Genomic DNA, 14,679 nt, shown 5'->3' on the forward strand with positions numbered 1-14,679 from the left:
GGAGCCAGAAGTAAGTCTATGGAAAGTTCTTCCACTCACACTGTGTGAGGTTTTGGTTTTCCAAATTTTCTGTTTCTGGTGTTGGTCAGCTTTTTAACATTTATAATTTGTTATGATTTCTTTGTTTAACGATTTTATTTATATATAATTTAGAGAGAAGGGAAAGAAAGGAAGAGGGAGAAGGAGAGGGAGAGAAAGATCTATCAGTTGCCTCTCATACATGCCCAGACCAGGGACCAAACCTACAACCCAAACATGTGCCCTGACTGGGAATCAAACCTTGGACACTTCCTCCTGTGGGCTGACACCTAACCCACTGAGCCATACCAGCCAGAGCTGTTAAGATTTCTTTCCTCATTCCAAATAATTATTCTTTTTGTACCTAATGTAATATCAAGCTGGAGCCCAGGCAGATGTAGCTCAATGGATTGAGCGCTGGCCTGCAAACCAAAAGGTCCTGGCTCTGATTCTGGGTCAGGGCACGTGCCTGGGTTAACAGGCCAAGTCCCCAGTAGGGGGCATGTGAGAGGCAACCACACATTGATGATTCTCTCCCTCTCTTTCTCTCTCCTTCCCCTCTCTCTAAAAATACATAAATAACATTTTAAAAATATATCGAGCTGGAGAAGTTGGCTTTTATCCTAGTGGCAATCAGGAACCACACAAGACTGTGGGAGACCTGTATACTGGAACAGGATTATATTGGCTTGTGAGCTGTCAAACTTTCAGGAATTTTACAAAGTGGTTGATGTCATATTGGTAGTTTAAAATCAGCCACCATGAGGGCATTTATACCACAGAAATTGGCAACTGCTACAAATCAGGCCTTCCTCCACCCCCATCCCCAGAGAGCCAGTTGTTAAGCATATACCAACACACCCCTGGTACCAAATGATTTCCTTGGCCATAAATCTTCATAAGAAAACATGCCCATAATTAATTTATCTCAAGTGTAGCTGATAGAAATGGGGATTAGCCCTGGCTGGTGTAGCTCAGTGGATTGAGCACAGGCCTGCAAACCAGAGGATCATGGTTTGATTCCCAGTCAGGGCACATGCCTGAGTTGCAGGCTGGTTCCCTGCAGGCCAACTTCCGGCGGGGGACGCATGAAAGGCAACCATACATTGATGTTTCTCTCCCTCTCTCCTTCCCCTCTAAAGATAAATAAATAAATAAAATCTTTAAGAAAATTAAAAAATAAATAAATAAATAAAATAATATTTTAAAAAAAAGAAATGGGGATTAGGGAGGGGAGAAAGGATAAAAGGCATCACAGAGGACATGATGCTTAAAAGCACCGAGTACCTGCCGAATAGAAATGAGAAAAAAAAAAGGGAAACTCTCAAGACAGGCAAAACTGCACCCACCCTCCAACTTCACCTAAGAGTAATCCTGCTGATCCACAATTCTACATAGCAGAGATTCTTAAGTTTGTGTGTTGTATGCCATGACTTGGCCACTTAAGGAAGCACCAATTATGACATAAATTGTTCAATATTCTCAAATAGATTTAGATTCACTATAGAAGGTCATTATCTTTGCCTCTGAGGGGACTTCAAAGTGCATATTAAAATAGATACAAATATAAATATTTTCACTGATAGTCTAAAGTTAAATAGTACAGATTTTATCTAGACTAAGAAGCATGATTATAAGATACACCATTATTTTATATATAAAAAGCTAACAGGACTTCTGGCCAAGATGGAGGCATAGGTAGCTACACTGTGCCTCCTCACACAACCTAAAAGAAGGACTGCAACAAATTTTTTTAAAAAAAACAACCAGAACTGCCAGAAAATCAAACTGTATGAAAGTCTGACAACCAAGGAGTTAAAGAAGAAACATTCCACCACACTGGTAGAAGGGGCGGAGATGGGCAGACTGGGCAGAGAGGACTCACGGCAAGGCAGCGGCTGGAGCACCAGGGTGAGCGAAGCAGCAGCTGGCGGACTGGCAAGATGGCGGCTGGTGGAGCAGGCGGTCCCACATTTGCATGTGGATAAACCAAAAGGAACAACTGGGGAGTGAAACAAACTGCAACCCAGGGTTCCAGTGCAGGGAAGTAAAGCCTCAAAACCTCTGACTGAAAAAACCTGTGGGGGTTGAGGCAGGGGAAGAAACTCCCAGCCTCACAGGAAAATTTGTTAGAGAGACCCACAGGGTCCTAGTAGGTACACAAACCTACCCACCCAGGAATCAGCACCAGAAGGGTCCAATTGGCTTGTGGGTAGTGGCAGAAGTGACTGAAAGCCAACTCAGAGCTGAGCAAGTGGCACCGTTCCCTCTTGGACATCCCTCCCCCACATACAGTGCAACAATGCAGTGACGTGGGCTGCCCCACCCCAGTGAATACCTATGGCTCTGCCCTTTACAATGTAACAGGCATGCGAAGACTTTTAAAAATGGCCAAAATGAAAGAACAGATCAAAACTCCAAAAACAGAACTAAGCAATGAAAAGAACTAAGCCAATCTATCAGATGCAGAGTTCAAAACACTGGTAATCAGGATACTCACAGAAATGGTTGAGTATGGTCACAAAATGGAGGAAAAAGTGAAGGCTATGAAAAGTGAATTAAAGGAAAATGTACAGGGAAACAACAGTGATGGGAGGGAAACCGGGACCCAAATCAACAATTTGGAACAGAAGGAAGAAATAAACATAAAAACAGAACAAAATGAAGAAATAAGAATTCAAAAAATATGAGGAGAGGCTTAGGAACCTCCAGAACATCTTTAAACATTCCAACATCCGAATTATAGGGGTGCTAGAAGGAGAAGAGGAAGAGCAAGAAATGGAAAACTTATATGAAAAAATAATGAAGGAGAACTCCCCCAATCTGGCAAAGGAAGTAGACTTCCAGGAAGCCCAAGAAGCTCACGGTCCCCAAAAAAGTTGGACCCAAGGAAGCACACACCAAGGCACATCATAATTACATTACCCAAGATTAAAGATAAGGTGAGAATCTTAAAAGCAGCAAGAGAAAAGGAGACAGTTACCTACAAAGGAGTTCCCACCAGACTGTCAGCTGATTTCTCAAAAGAAATCTTACAGACAAGAAGGGGCTGGAAAGAAGTATTCCAAGTCATGAAATCCAAGGACCTACATCCAAGATTGCTCTATCCAGCAAAACTTTCATTTAGAATGGAAGGACAGATAAAGTGCTTCCCAGATAAGATCAAGTTACAGGAGTTCATCATCACCAAGCCCTTATTATATGAAATGTTAAAGGGACTTACCTAAGAAAAAGAATAAGATCAAAAATACATACAGTAAAATGACAACAAACTCACAACAACCAACAAACTAACCTAAACAAACAAAAACAAAACAAACTAAGCAAACAACTAGAACAGGAACAGATTCACAGAAATGGAGATCACGTGGAGGGGGAATGGGGGAAAAGGCACAGGGAATAAGAAGCATAAGTGGTAGGTACGAAATAGACAGGGGGAGGTTGAGAATAGTACAGGATATGGAGAAGCCAAAGAACTCATATGTACGAAACATGGACATGAACTAAGGTGGGAGAATGCTGTTGGGAAGGGAGTACAGGATGGAAGGGAATAAAGGGGAGAAAAAAAGGGACAACTATAATAGCATAATCAATAAAATATATTTTAAAAGCGAAGAAAAATGCTTCCAACTATACTCTAAAATGTTACTGGCCATCAGAAGAAAGCTGAAGTTAAAATGTGAAAAATGTGAGTATCAGAATCAGTGAAATATCAAACAGCCCTTGGACATCTCCTAGACTAAAAGCATGGTTTGAGAAATGAGATTCTAGCTCTTGAAGGGCAAACCATCTACAATACTTAAGGTCACAGGGCTAGTAGTGACAGAATTGGAACCCAGTTATCCCCCTCCTTAGATCAGAGCTCACAGTGATAATGTCATACCATACAGTAGAAATAGTGCTCAGAGTTAGCCTGGAGGTTCCTTTCAACTCTGAGAAGACAGTGTGTGCAAATGTACAAATCATCCTCAGATAAATCAGAAAAATGCTATATACAACAGAATGATAATGTTTACTTAAAAGGCCCCCATATCAGGCATTGGTTCCCATTACACATTTCCAGCAGCTATAATAGTGCCTATATATATATATATATACTTTTTAAATTTTATTTTATTGTATTTTTCGACTACCATCTATCCTCCTTATACCTCTCTCCCCCAGCAATCACCACACTGTTTTCTGTGTCCATGAATCTTTTTCCTTTTTGCTTCATCCAATGCCCAGATATATATATTAGCATATTGTCGTTTCTCAAAAATGTTAGATGGGTATATCTTACTCAACATCTATCTTGATGACATTGGGCCAACAGTTACTTCAGCTCTCTGGAGTCTGCTTCTTCATTCACAAAATTCACTAATTCACTTCATTCACTAATATCCATTTCTCAGGTGCCAGTGAGGGTCACATGCAATGAATATAGAAGTATACCTGGCAAAGTAGCTGGCCAATAGCAGTGTTAGTTTCCTTTACCCCTTAAGTTATTGTCGCTAAATTCAAAGTTGCTTAAATGCCAACATCATAAAGCCATTCAGAAAAGCCTATATTCTTATATTCTAGCGCTCTAAACGTGCCCAGTCCAGTATGGCAGCCACTAGCCACATGTGGCTATTGAAATTAATAATTAAATTAAAATTGAAGATTAATTTCCTCAGTCACATTAGCCACTTTTCCAGGGTTCAACATCCACATGAGGCTATCTAGGTGGACGGCTAGGTACAGAACACTTCCACGGTTGCACCAAGTTCAATGAGACTGCACTTCTCTACATTAACAAGAGCACAATACTGCTCACAGGTTTTCTTCCCAAAGCCAAGGAAGGATCGGCCCAAACTTCTCTTGATGAACGTGTTTGTGCTCCCTCCTGTGGCTAGAGATGGAAACTAGTCTGTGTCTGATGTGAAGTGGCTCAGTTTATAAAAGAGGTATTTCAGAAATCTTTAGTAACCTGAACGCGCTGACCGCTAGAAAAAGTAACATAAAGCGCTCGTGTATGCATTTTTGAATTATCTGGAGACTACTAAGGAAAATATGAGAAGGTCTGATAGCATAATCATATTATTCCTAAATCTTAGTATTTTTTGAACGACCCACGTTTGCGAGACAGTCCCTGTGTAAACAAAGGATACTACATAACTGTTTCAAAGGGAGGACGGATAAGCAGGATGCTATGATGAATGATTCCAGCTGCTCTCAGTGACAGCCGGCAACACACAAGCTGGAACCTGTGGCTCTCCCACTATGGATAGGGGGTGTGTACAGCACCCACTAAACTGAAGCTCAACTTCCCTCTGGGTGCCAGGCACGTGGCCCTTTCCAGCACTCCTCTACACAGCTGGCACCTGGGCTCAGCCTGCTTAGTGCCAGATCCCCAAAGTGTATCCCCCATCTCTCCTTTTCTCCCACCAGGAAATTCTTACCATTGCACAATAAAACTGGAGACCAGTGGCGGTGGGTGGGGCCTCCCCAGAGCAGTCAACGCCAGAATTCAGCAGCCTTGCCCAAGCACCCTCTCCACTGGATGCACGAACCACAGGCAACGGGGCAGCCACTGACCCTTCTGCCCAAGTTTTCAGCCTCCCTGCTGATATTACTGGTGTGGAAAAGAAAAAAGTTAAACTCTTTGTAAAGATTTACTTTTCCTGAAGACAACATAAATATAGCAGTTCAACACCACCCCACCCCCAAAAAGTCAGAGAGCCCCTGCTTTGGTGAACAGGTAGAAAAGCTGGGAAGGTTTCCCTTTGGGAGAGGGCCTGGATGCTCCAGGCCCCTTTCCCCATACCTTGCCCTGTGCATTTATTCCATCTCTGCTGTGTCTGAGTTTAATCTTTTTATAATAAACCAATAATCTATAACAGATTATTCCAATACTCAACTATCAGGTCCTGATTATACAAAAAACATGCAAACACTCTAATTCATTTTCGAAGAACAGTACAACCCTGCAATCCAATCTTAAAGAATATAGTGCAATAGAACAGAAAACCAAGGTGCTAGATGAAAAACTGTAAATAAAATAATAACAACCATAAATTGACACATCAATAGAATTATTCACCATGGCCAAGGGCTTAGCCCAGGAATGCAAAGACTTGTTTTTCAGAACATTTTATTTAAAAGGAAATAAAATAAAATCTTACAGATTAAAGGAATCAGAAAACACAGAGAAGTGTTTAAAAACAGATCATCCAATGGACTTAGGGAGTGTTATGCAAAGCGCTATGTCAGTCCAAGAAAGACAAATACCATATGACTTCACTGATATGTGGAATCTAAAGAACACTGTAAATGAACAAACAAAACAGAAACAGACCCATACAGAGAACAGACTAATGGCTGCCAGAGGGGAGTGGAGTTGGAGAACTGGGTGAGAAAGGTGAAGGGACTGAGAAGTGCAGACTGGTAGTCACAGAACAGTCATGGGGATGTAAAGTAGAGCATAAGAAATATAGTCAACAACACCATATTTATGGTGCCAGGTGGGTACTTGAAACAACAGGGGATCAATTTGTAAAGCATGTCGTTGCCTAACCACAATGCTATACACCTGAAACTAATACAAAGCCATATTGAATGTAAACTATAATTGGAAAACAAAATTTTTTAAAGGAAGAAAAGATCATCCAGAATCCTGTCACCCCAATATAGCTAAATCACTTAGTAATATAGCGAAATGTAAGGTCGCACTACGCGTTGTGGTAGTCTCCTCCTCACCACACAGACACACAATCATTTACTTAACTTTAAAAGATATGCGGTACCCAAGGCACAGTTCCAAATCGCAGCTGCCTCCTGGGGTCTGGACAAGAGGTCAGGAGCAGCTTCAGTGTTCCTCCACCACAGGGAGCATGCTCAGTTGTAAGCTTTGCGTTGAACCCAGTGCACGGCACTTCAAGTCAGAGAACCCACCCCTTGGATTCAGGACCAACATGCACACTATGGTTGGTGCATTGTCTCTGAGAGTACATGCCAAGTCACATTCCCCTACTGTAGCTGCAACTTATCAATCAGGGGTTTCACAAAGAATGTTTTTGAAAGCGAGGTACAAGCTGTGCAGCAAACAGTCTACATTTATCTTAACTCGCTACAGTCTAGGGAGCAAATACGCTTAATGTTGCTTTTTCTTTGCTTTTTTAAAAATAGCTTTGAGATACAATTCACATTTTGTACAGTTTGTCTATTAAAAATATACAATTGACTAAGTTTTAGTATATTCACAGGCTTGTGCAATTATCACCACAATCTAATCTTAGAACAGTTCATCCTCCCTAAAAGAAACATAGACCCATTAGCAGTCACTCCCCATTTCTTTCCCAAGCCTCCCAACACTGGATTCTGAGCATCTCAGTTTATTCTGAACATTTCACATAAACAAATCAAATCATACAATATGTGGCTTTTATGTTTGGTTTCTTTTACTTAGCATAATATTTTCGAGGTTCATCCATGTTATAGTGTATATCAGCACTTCATTTCTTTCTATTGCCAAATAATATTCCACTGTATAGATAGATCACAATTTATCCACTCATCATTTGGTTATTTCCACTTTTTGGCTATTATGAATAATGCTGCTGTGAACATTCCTGTACAACTTTTTTCCTGTACAAGTGTTTTCATCTCTCTTGTGCACATATAGGACTGGAATTGTGGGGTCATGTGATATATCTGTGTTTAATTTTTTTTTTTTGAGGAACTGCCAAAGTGTTCTCCAAAGCGGCTGCACCATTTTACATCCTTACCACAAATGTTTGAGGTGTCCAGTTTCTCTCTATCCTTGCCAACACTTTTTTAATTATGTCTTTTTATTATAGCCCATCTTGTGGTTATGAAGTGGTGTCTTGTAGTTATTTGCACTTCCCTCTTAATGTGCTTGTTGGTGACAGGGTTCAGGACACACTACCCCTGTTTACTATTCTTAGCTCACACCCTTTTTGTCTTAATTGAATTTATCTGTGACTGCCTACTCTTTAACAAACTCAGCATAAAAGCACTCAGGTTTAACTGCTTCTTCAGGTCTTCACTTCCTTATAAAGGCTCTTGTGTCATGTAAACTTATATTAAATAAATTTGTATGCTTTCCTCTTGTTAATCTGTCTTTTGTTACAGGGCCCCCAGCCAAGAATTTGGAAGGGTAGAGGGAATTTATTTTCCTCCCCTACATTAGCCATTTGTGCATTTCCATTGAGGAAATGTCTGTTCAGACCCTTTGCCCATTTTTAAATTGGGTCATTTGTCTTTTATTATTGTTGTAAGAGTTCTTTCTATATTCTAAATACAAATCTCTTATCAGATATATGCTATCCAAAAATTTTCTCCTTTTCTGTGGGTTCTCATTTCATGTTCTTGATGGTATTAATTAGCAGTATCGTTTTCATTTTTTGAAGTCCAGTTATCTTTTTAGTCACTTGTGCTTTTGGTGTCATAGCCAACAAATCACTGCCTAACACGAGGTTACTAAGATTTACTCCTATACTTTATTCTGAGAGTTCTATGGTATGAATCCTCCAATTTTGTTCAAGGTTGGGATCAGCTTATCAATTTCTGCAGAAAAGTTAGCTAAGAATGTGATGGGGATTACACTAAACCTATAGACCACATGTGCTATTTTATAACCTGCTTTTTTCCCCTTATTAAATATATTATGGACATCTTTCCATTTCAATAATTACAGAGTGTCATGATTTTTCCCTCTGTAGTAATTCAACAAATATGTATTAAATAATCACAAGACATAAGGTGGTCTGGTTGCTGGTTATTCCAAAATGAATTAGGCATATATCCTATCTGTAAAAAGGAGCTTTCTATCTAGGAGGAGAAATAAGGTATGAATATCACTGTGTTCCAGGTATGAGAAAGAGAGAGAGAAAATGCTACCAAAAAGATCACAGATATGAAGACGGAGGTAAAGCTTCCACATAGATATAGCCATTTAGCTAGACTAGAGTTTCCCAAACATAGCGCTATTGATATTTGGGGATTACTCTTTACGGTGGGGGCTGTCCTGTGCACTGTAGGATGTTTAACAGCACCCCTGATCTCCGCCCACTGATGCCAGTGACATTCCCCTCCCTCAGCTGTGACAACCCAAAATGTTTCCTAACCTTGCCAAATGTCCCCTGAGAGGAAAAATTGGCCCTGGTTGAGAACCACTGAGCTAGACCTGACATCATTTTTAATCAAACAAAACAATCTTGTTGTACCTCCTGCACCCTATAAATGTGTATTAGGAGACAAACTTTCTAACAAACGCATCCATATGCCATCACTATGGGCCAGAGAGCAGGTTACGGGTTTGAAAGTTGTGCCCTCAGGTCTTTCAGCATAAAGTGCAATAATGATGTGATTTCCATTCAGCCGCAGATATATAGAAAAATTCCAATTTAGCAGGGAATTCTCCTATTTTCAAAAACTATTACTGATCCTTTTAAAAGCAAAGCATGCTTTTGCTGTAGTTATTTACCTATCATCTCTTAGCTCTAAGATAACCCTTTTTTGCTCTGCTCTGTGATGCCAAGGCTGAAATTCTGTGAATTGCTTTTCCCAAACTCCGAAGCCACTTGCCTTCCTGGTAGATTCTGTCAATAGGAGGTTCTGATGGGAAATTAGAAGGAGGGAGAAGGGACTTCTGGTTGTCAGCTTCCATCAACAGCCCTACTTCCCTCCACCCCTGCCCCACCCCATGATCTCAGCCGCCCGCTTCTTTCAGCCTCCCCAGCATCATTGTACCACCAGGTCCACACAGAGTCACCACCTCACCCAGCCATGCTAACCCTAACCCCTCCCCGGTGGTAGTCAGAGCAGCAGCTTTGTGGAGTGCCTCCACCAGAAGTCCATGTGCTGGCCAGTGGAGGAACTCTCCCTCAAGCTCCCAGGTTCTGGAAACCTCATTCCTTTCCTTTTATTGCCTCAGCCCTAAGGGTGGTAGCTGCTTCTCATGCTTACTAATATCAGCCTTAGGGGCATGTACAGAAAGCAGTGACAAACATCCGGACTACCTCACTGTCTTATCTTTCAGCCTTCTAATACCTATGTACCCAACTTTATCTGGAGAATCCGCCCTCCTGGAAATACTTTGTATGGCTTTGTCTTCCTGTAGCTTTTATACAACTGCAAGCAAAATTTTGTAACTTTTTTAGTATTTATTTCCTTTCTAACTCCTAGGTCATGGTACTCACAGGACAATCTGTGGTTGAATTCAGGACTTGGAGGGGGAAAGGGTTAGGTGAACATCAGATATTCTTTGGTAGTGAGCAACAAATGGACCCAGGCTAACTTAAGTATAAAGGGAATATATGGAAGGATAGGAGGAACTCACAGAAGCAAAGGAGCAGATTTGGAAAGAGTGAGAACTAGAGCCATTCCGGAGTTCTAGAGAGTGGGAACCAACGGAGGCATCATGCAGCAGGAATCTATGGAATCCACATTCCAGAAAGGGCTTAGCTTACTGGCTCCACTGGGGTTAAGTGCCTAACCTTTTGCTGCTGGAGGGCAGGGTATCCTGATGAGCAGTCCTACCAAACTGTAAGAAATCTGAAGAAGGAAGGCGCTCACCCAAAAGAAAGTTAGCATGCTCATTTTCAGAGAAAAAAGAATGGATGATGGTCAGAAATTACAACAAATTTTCGCTACAACAGACTGCAGCTGAGGTCTTCACTTCAGTTGTAAATCACAACACATTGTGTATTAAAACTTCGAATAAAAGAACAATGTGCTCGGGGTGGAAAGCTCAGAGCAATGTTTCTAAAAGAAGGTTCTACACGGGAAGCCTTCTCATCACGGCGTATGGATTGGGACGAGGCCAAGAGGAGTTTTCTATTCAATATTTTTCATTTGACAAGTATTTATTTACTATGCCCTGGTGATTCTAAGTCTAAGCCCCAAGGATTCTGGTCTAGGTCATTTCTTTTATTCACTGTCACCAATGAGAAGCCCAAGTTGCTTACCATTTATAGCGAGCACAATGGGGTAGGTTGGCCTTTCGGAAATCCAGAAGGACACCCCACAAAAGTAAAATATTAACTCATATATAAGTATAAAACAATTACTTCACTTTATCTAATGAAATATCACAAAAGCAAATGAAAACAAAGTACAAGTTCAAACAAGCAGTGTGTTACCTATTTTAAAATAACTTTCCTTCAGGTCCCACTCATACAACTGCATTAAAAGGATTTTAAAAGAAATTACTTAGAATCCTATCGCACTAAAACAACTCTCCTCATTTGTCTGCATTACTCTCCTACCCTTCCTTCTGTATATGTATTTTTTCCCTAAAATATGTGGGGCTTTTTTTCTGGTTATAAGAGTAATGCCTGTCCATTGGAGAAAAATTTTAGATCAGTATGTGAAAAATAAAAACCATCGTCCATAATACCAGCAACCAAGGGAAATGGCTATTAATATTTTTGTGTATTTTCTTCTGCTCCTAATGATTCCGATGAAAATGATATAGCTGAAACAAAATTGGTATTCTCTATGCTCCTCTTTCGTTTGTGCAATTTTAAGATTTTCTGTAACAAGCTTTGCTTTGTATTGAGAAACAAACAACAAAGGAACGTATAAAAGAGCAAGTGCTCTATATGTCTCATTCATTCCAGGTATCTCCAATTCCCAGAACACTGCTTGGCACATGTAGGTATTCCAAACATTTTTTTGGAATGATTGAGATTTCCACTGAAAACTAGTGAGATAGCATTGCTAAAGAACACAGAATCACCTGGCAGCCATGTCTGGGAATAAGTCTCCTCTCTTTCCTTTTGGTAAACAATTCATTCTATCACATAAAATCACTTTTGCTGTCTTACTATGAGACCAACTGATTTCATATTCCGCCTCCAATACATGAGCTATGTGACCTTGGCAAGAAACTTCACTACTCTTTGCCTGAACTTCCCCATCTAGTAAGCATTGGCCCAGGTTCTGGGGATACAACAAAAAGATCCTGACATCAACTCCTATTCTGCCTTAGAGGAAAAAAGCGTATGAACAAATGTGTCAGTGGTGATAAGTGCTACGGAAAAAAAGAGAAGGTGGAGTAAAAAGGGCAGAGAGTGAATACCTGTGGGGGCGGACGAGGGCATATTGCTGTTTTGTAAAGGCTGCTCAGGGACTGGCTAGCTGGTCCAAACATATCTTAGCTCTGGCTGGGTAGCTCAGTTGGTTGGAGCAACATCCTGTACACCAAAAGGTTGCAGGTTTGATCCCTGGTCAGGGCACAGATGCACAGACCTCAGTTACTGTTTCGGGTTCAATTTCAATAGTAGGTCCGGGCGCATATTGGAGGCAAACCAATCAATGTTTCTCCCTCACACTGATGTCTCTCTTTCTCTCTCCCCTCTCCTTTCTCTAAAATAAAAAACATACTCAGGTGAGAATTAAAAAACAATCCGAATGTCCCCGTGTTTTTAAAACTTCAAGTTGTGACTAAGTGTGATCACAAATCAATGTAGAGGGTACTCTGCATATTTTCACAACTGAAAGAAAATACCAGAGTGCATCTCATGTATTGAAGGTCAACACTGTTTGGTGTAACTTGCTTCAGCTCATATGGTTTAAATACAAGTATACTCATCTGTAAAACGCCAGCAGCATGGTGGTTGACATGACAGTAACTTTGAGGTAAGTGGTCTTAGAGAAAGATACCTAAACAGGGCCTCTCTCAGTTAAAGCAGCCCACACCTTGTGTGTGTGAACCTGTTGGTGACTTATTCAAGGAGTAGCATAGGCTGAATCACAAGAGACAAAAAGACAATCAGAGAAAGTGGGAGAAAAGGTTAGGACCAGAGCTAAGAAGTTGGAACAAAAGGCAAAAACAAAACTGAACAGTTAAGCAATGCAAGAGAGAAAACTGGTATTACATTTTTGATTTTAAAAAAAAAAGTACCTGACCGGAAAAAGACCAAAAAATTTTAGAGAAACAGAATTGAGGGATTCAATTTAACAACAACAAAAACAAAACCCAAAGTTAGTGATTACATGCTGTTCATGATACTTTCAGATTAAGTATATGATAGTGCCTGAATATTTTCAGAAACTCCCAAATAACTGCTCCATCCTCCCTTCTCTTAACCCTCAGTGAGGTGGACAGTTAAAGATTTTAAAGACCCTCTGGGAACATTTCTTTCAACCCTTTAAACATTTAATAGTTTTTGGAAATCATGCCCACCCAATAAAGTAAAATAAAGGGTCCAGCACAAATCACGACCCTCTTTTATTACATAAGAATATTTTATTACAAAATCATAAGCATGTAATTCTGTAACATAACAATATCACACTCAAACACACCATATGACATTTTAGGTGAAATGCTCAAATCTGGTGTGAGACATTCACGTACCCTACCAACCACACTTATTTGTTTTGCTTCTGACGGACCCTGTATATTGCAGGAAGACTGGATATCATCTGCCAAACCCTCTTCTGCTGTGCACACAAGGAGGTTACCATTGAATCAGAACTGTGATACACAATTATTTCAGAACAAGGAGGGCAAACTAAGACCTCTGGCTAAATCCAACCCTCTGTCTGTTTTGTATGGCCTGTGATCCAAGAATGATTTTCCATTTTCAAGGGGTTGAAAAAATTTAAAAGAATATTTTGTGATACGTGAAAATTATATGAAGTTCAAATTTCAGTTTCTACAACGTTTTACTGAAACACAGCCACGTTCATTCATATTGTATAGGGCTGCTTTCTCACTATAAAAAGCCGGAGTTGAATACTTGCCCCCTCCCCCCAAAGCGTGAAATGTTTCTGATCTGGCTCCTTTTAGAAAAATGTTTGCTAATCAGTGTCCTAGAACAGGAGGGCTAACTAGTTTAAACACCCTTTCAACCCTCTTCCCTCTCCAGCTCCGCCCCTCCTCAGCTTTGGTCTCTAACAATCCTGGGCCCCACAGGAAGGCAGAGAGAGCATTATAATGAATTGTGTGGTATAGAAAACCAGGGTCACCATGCGGTTAATTTCTATGCAAAGTAATATGAGTGGTTCTGCCACCGAATAGGATAACATCTGGGTACGTTTCCCGATCAGAAAAGTGGACATCCCAGCGGCAACTGCACGATTTCCTTTGAGAATCACCAGGGTCACTTGCGAGAAGACACTTGGAAAATATTAAAAGCATCAAGGGTTTCACCGGGTGCTTTTGCAGGGAGAGCCTCTATCGGAGTCTGGATGTAGACTGAGGTTGAGGTTCTCTTTGCACGTGGCACCTCGACCACGTCCCCCCACCCCCCACCCCCTCTGCTCCTGGCCCTTTTGGCCTTGCAGCCCGCTTTCTCCTCACCCCAACCCACTCCTCAGGGGCTATCAAGTTCCCGGGCAGAGCAGGGCTCAGCAAGTCAGCCCCGGTTAGCTTAGAGCAGCTCTCCCCAGCATCGCCAGCTTGGGGTGGATTCCCCCTGAGCCCCCACGTAGTTGATAAGAATGACTCAGCAGGGGGGCCGGGTTGGGACAGAGACAAGAATGCCAGTGCAGGGACAAAGTCTCCGGAATATGAGACCACAAATCATCATCTGAAGGACCCAAATGCCTGAACACACGAAAATGTAATTCAAGTCAGCTCCAGGCAGTTGACGGCCTGTGCCAGCACAGGCCGCAGGTTTCGCCTAACAGAGATCGGTAGTCTGCAGTCAGAAAACGCCCAGGGCC

This window comes from Sturnira hondurensis, unplaced genomic scaffold (assembly GCF_014824575.4).
Source record: "Sturnira hondurensis isolate 20B ecotype Veracruz unplaced genomic scaffold, ASM1482457v3 Scaffold0005220, whole genome shotgun sequence".
Taxonomy (NCBI): Eukaryota; Metazoa; Chordata; class Mammalia; order Chiroptera; family Phyllostomidae; genus Sturnira; species Sturnira hondurensis.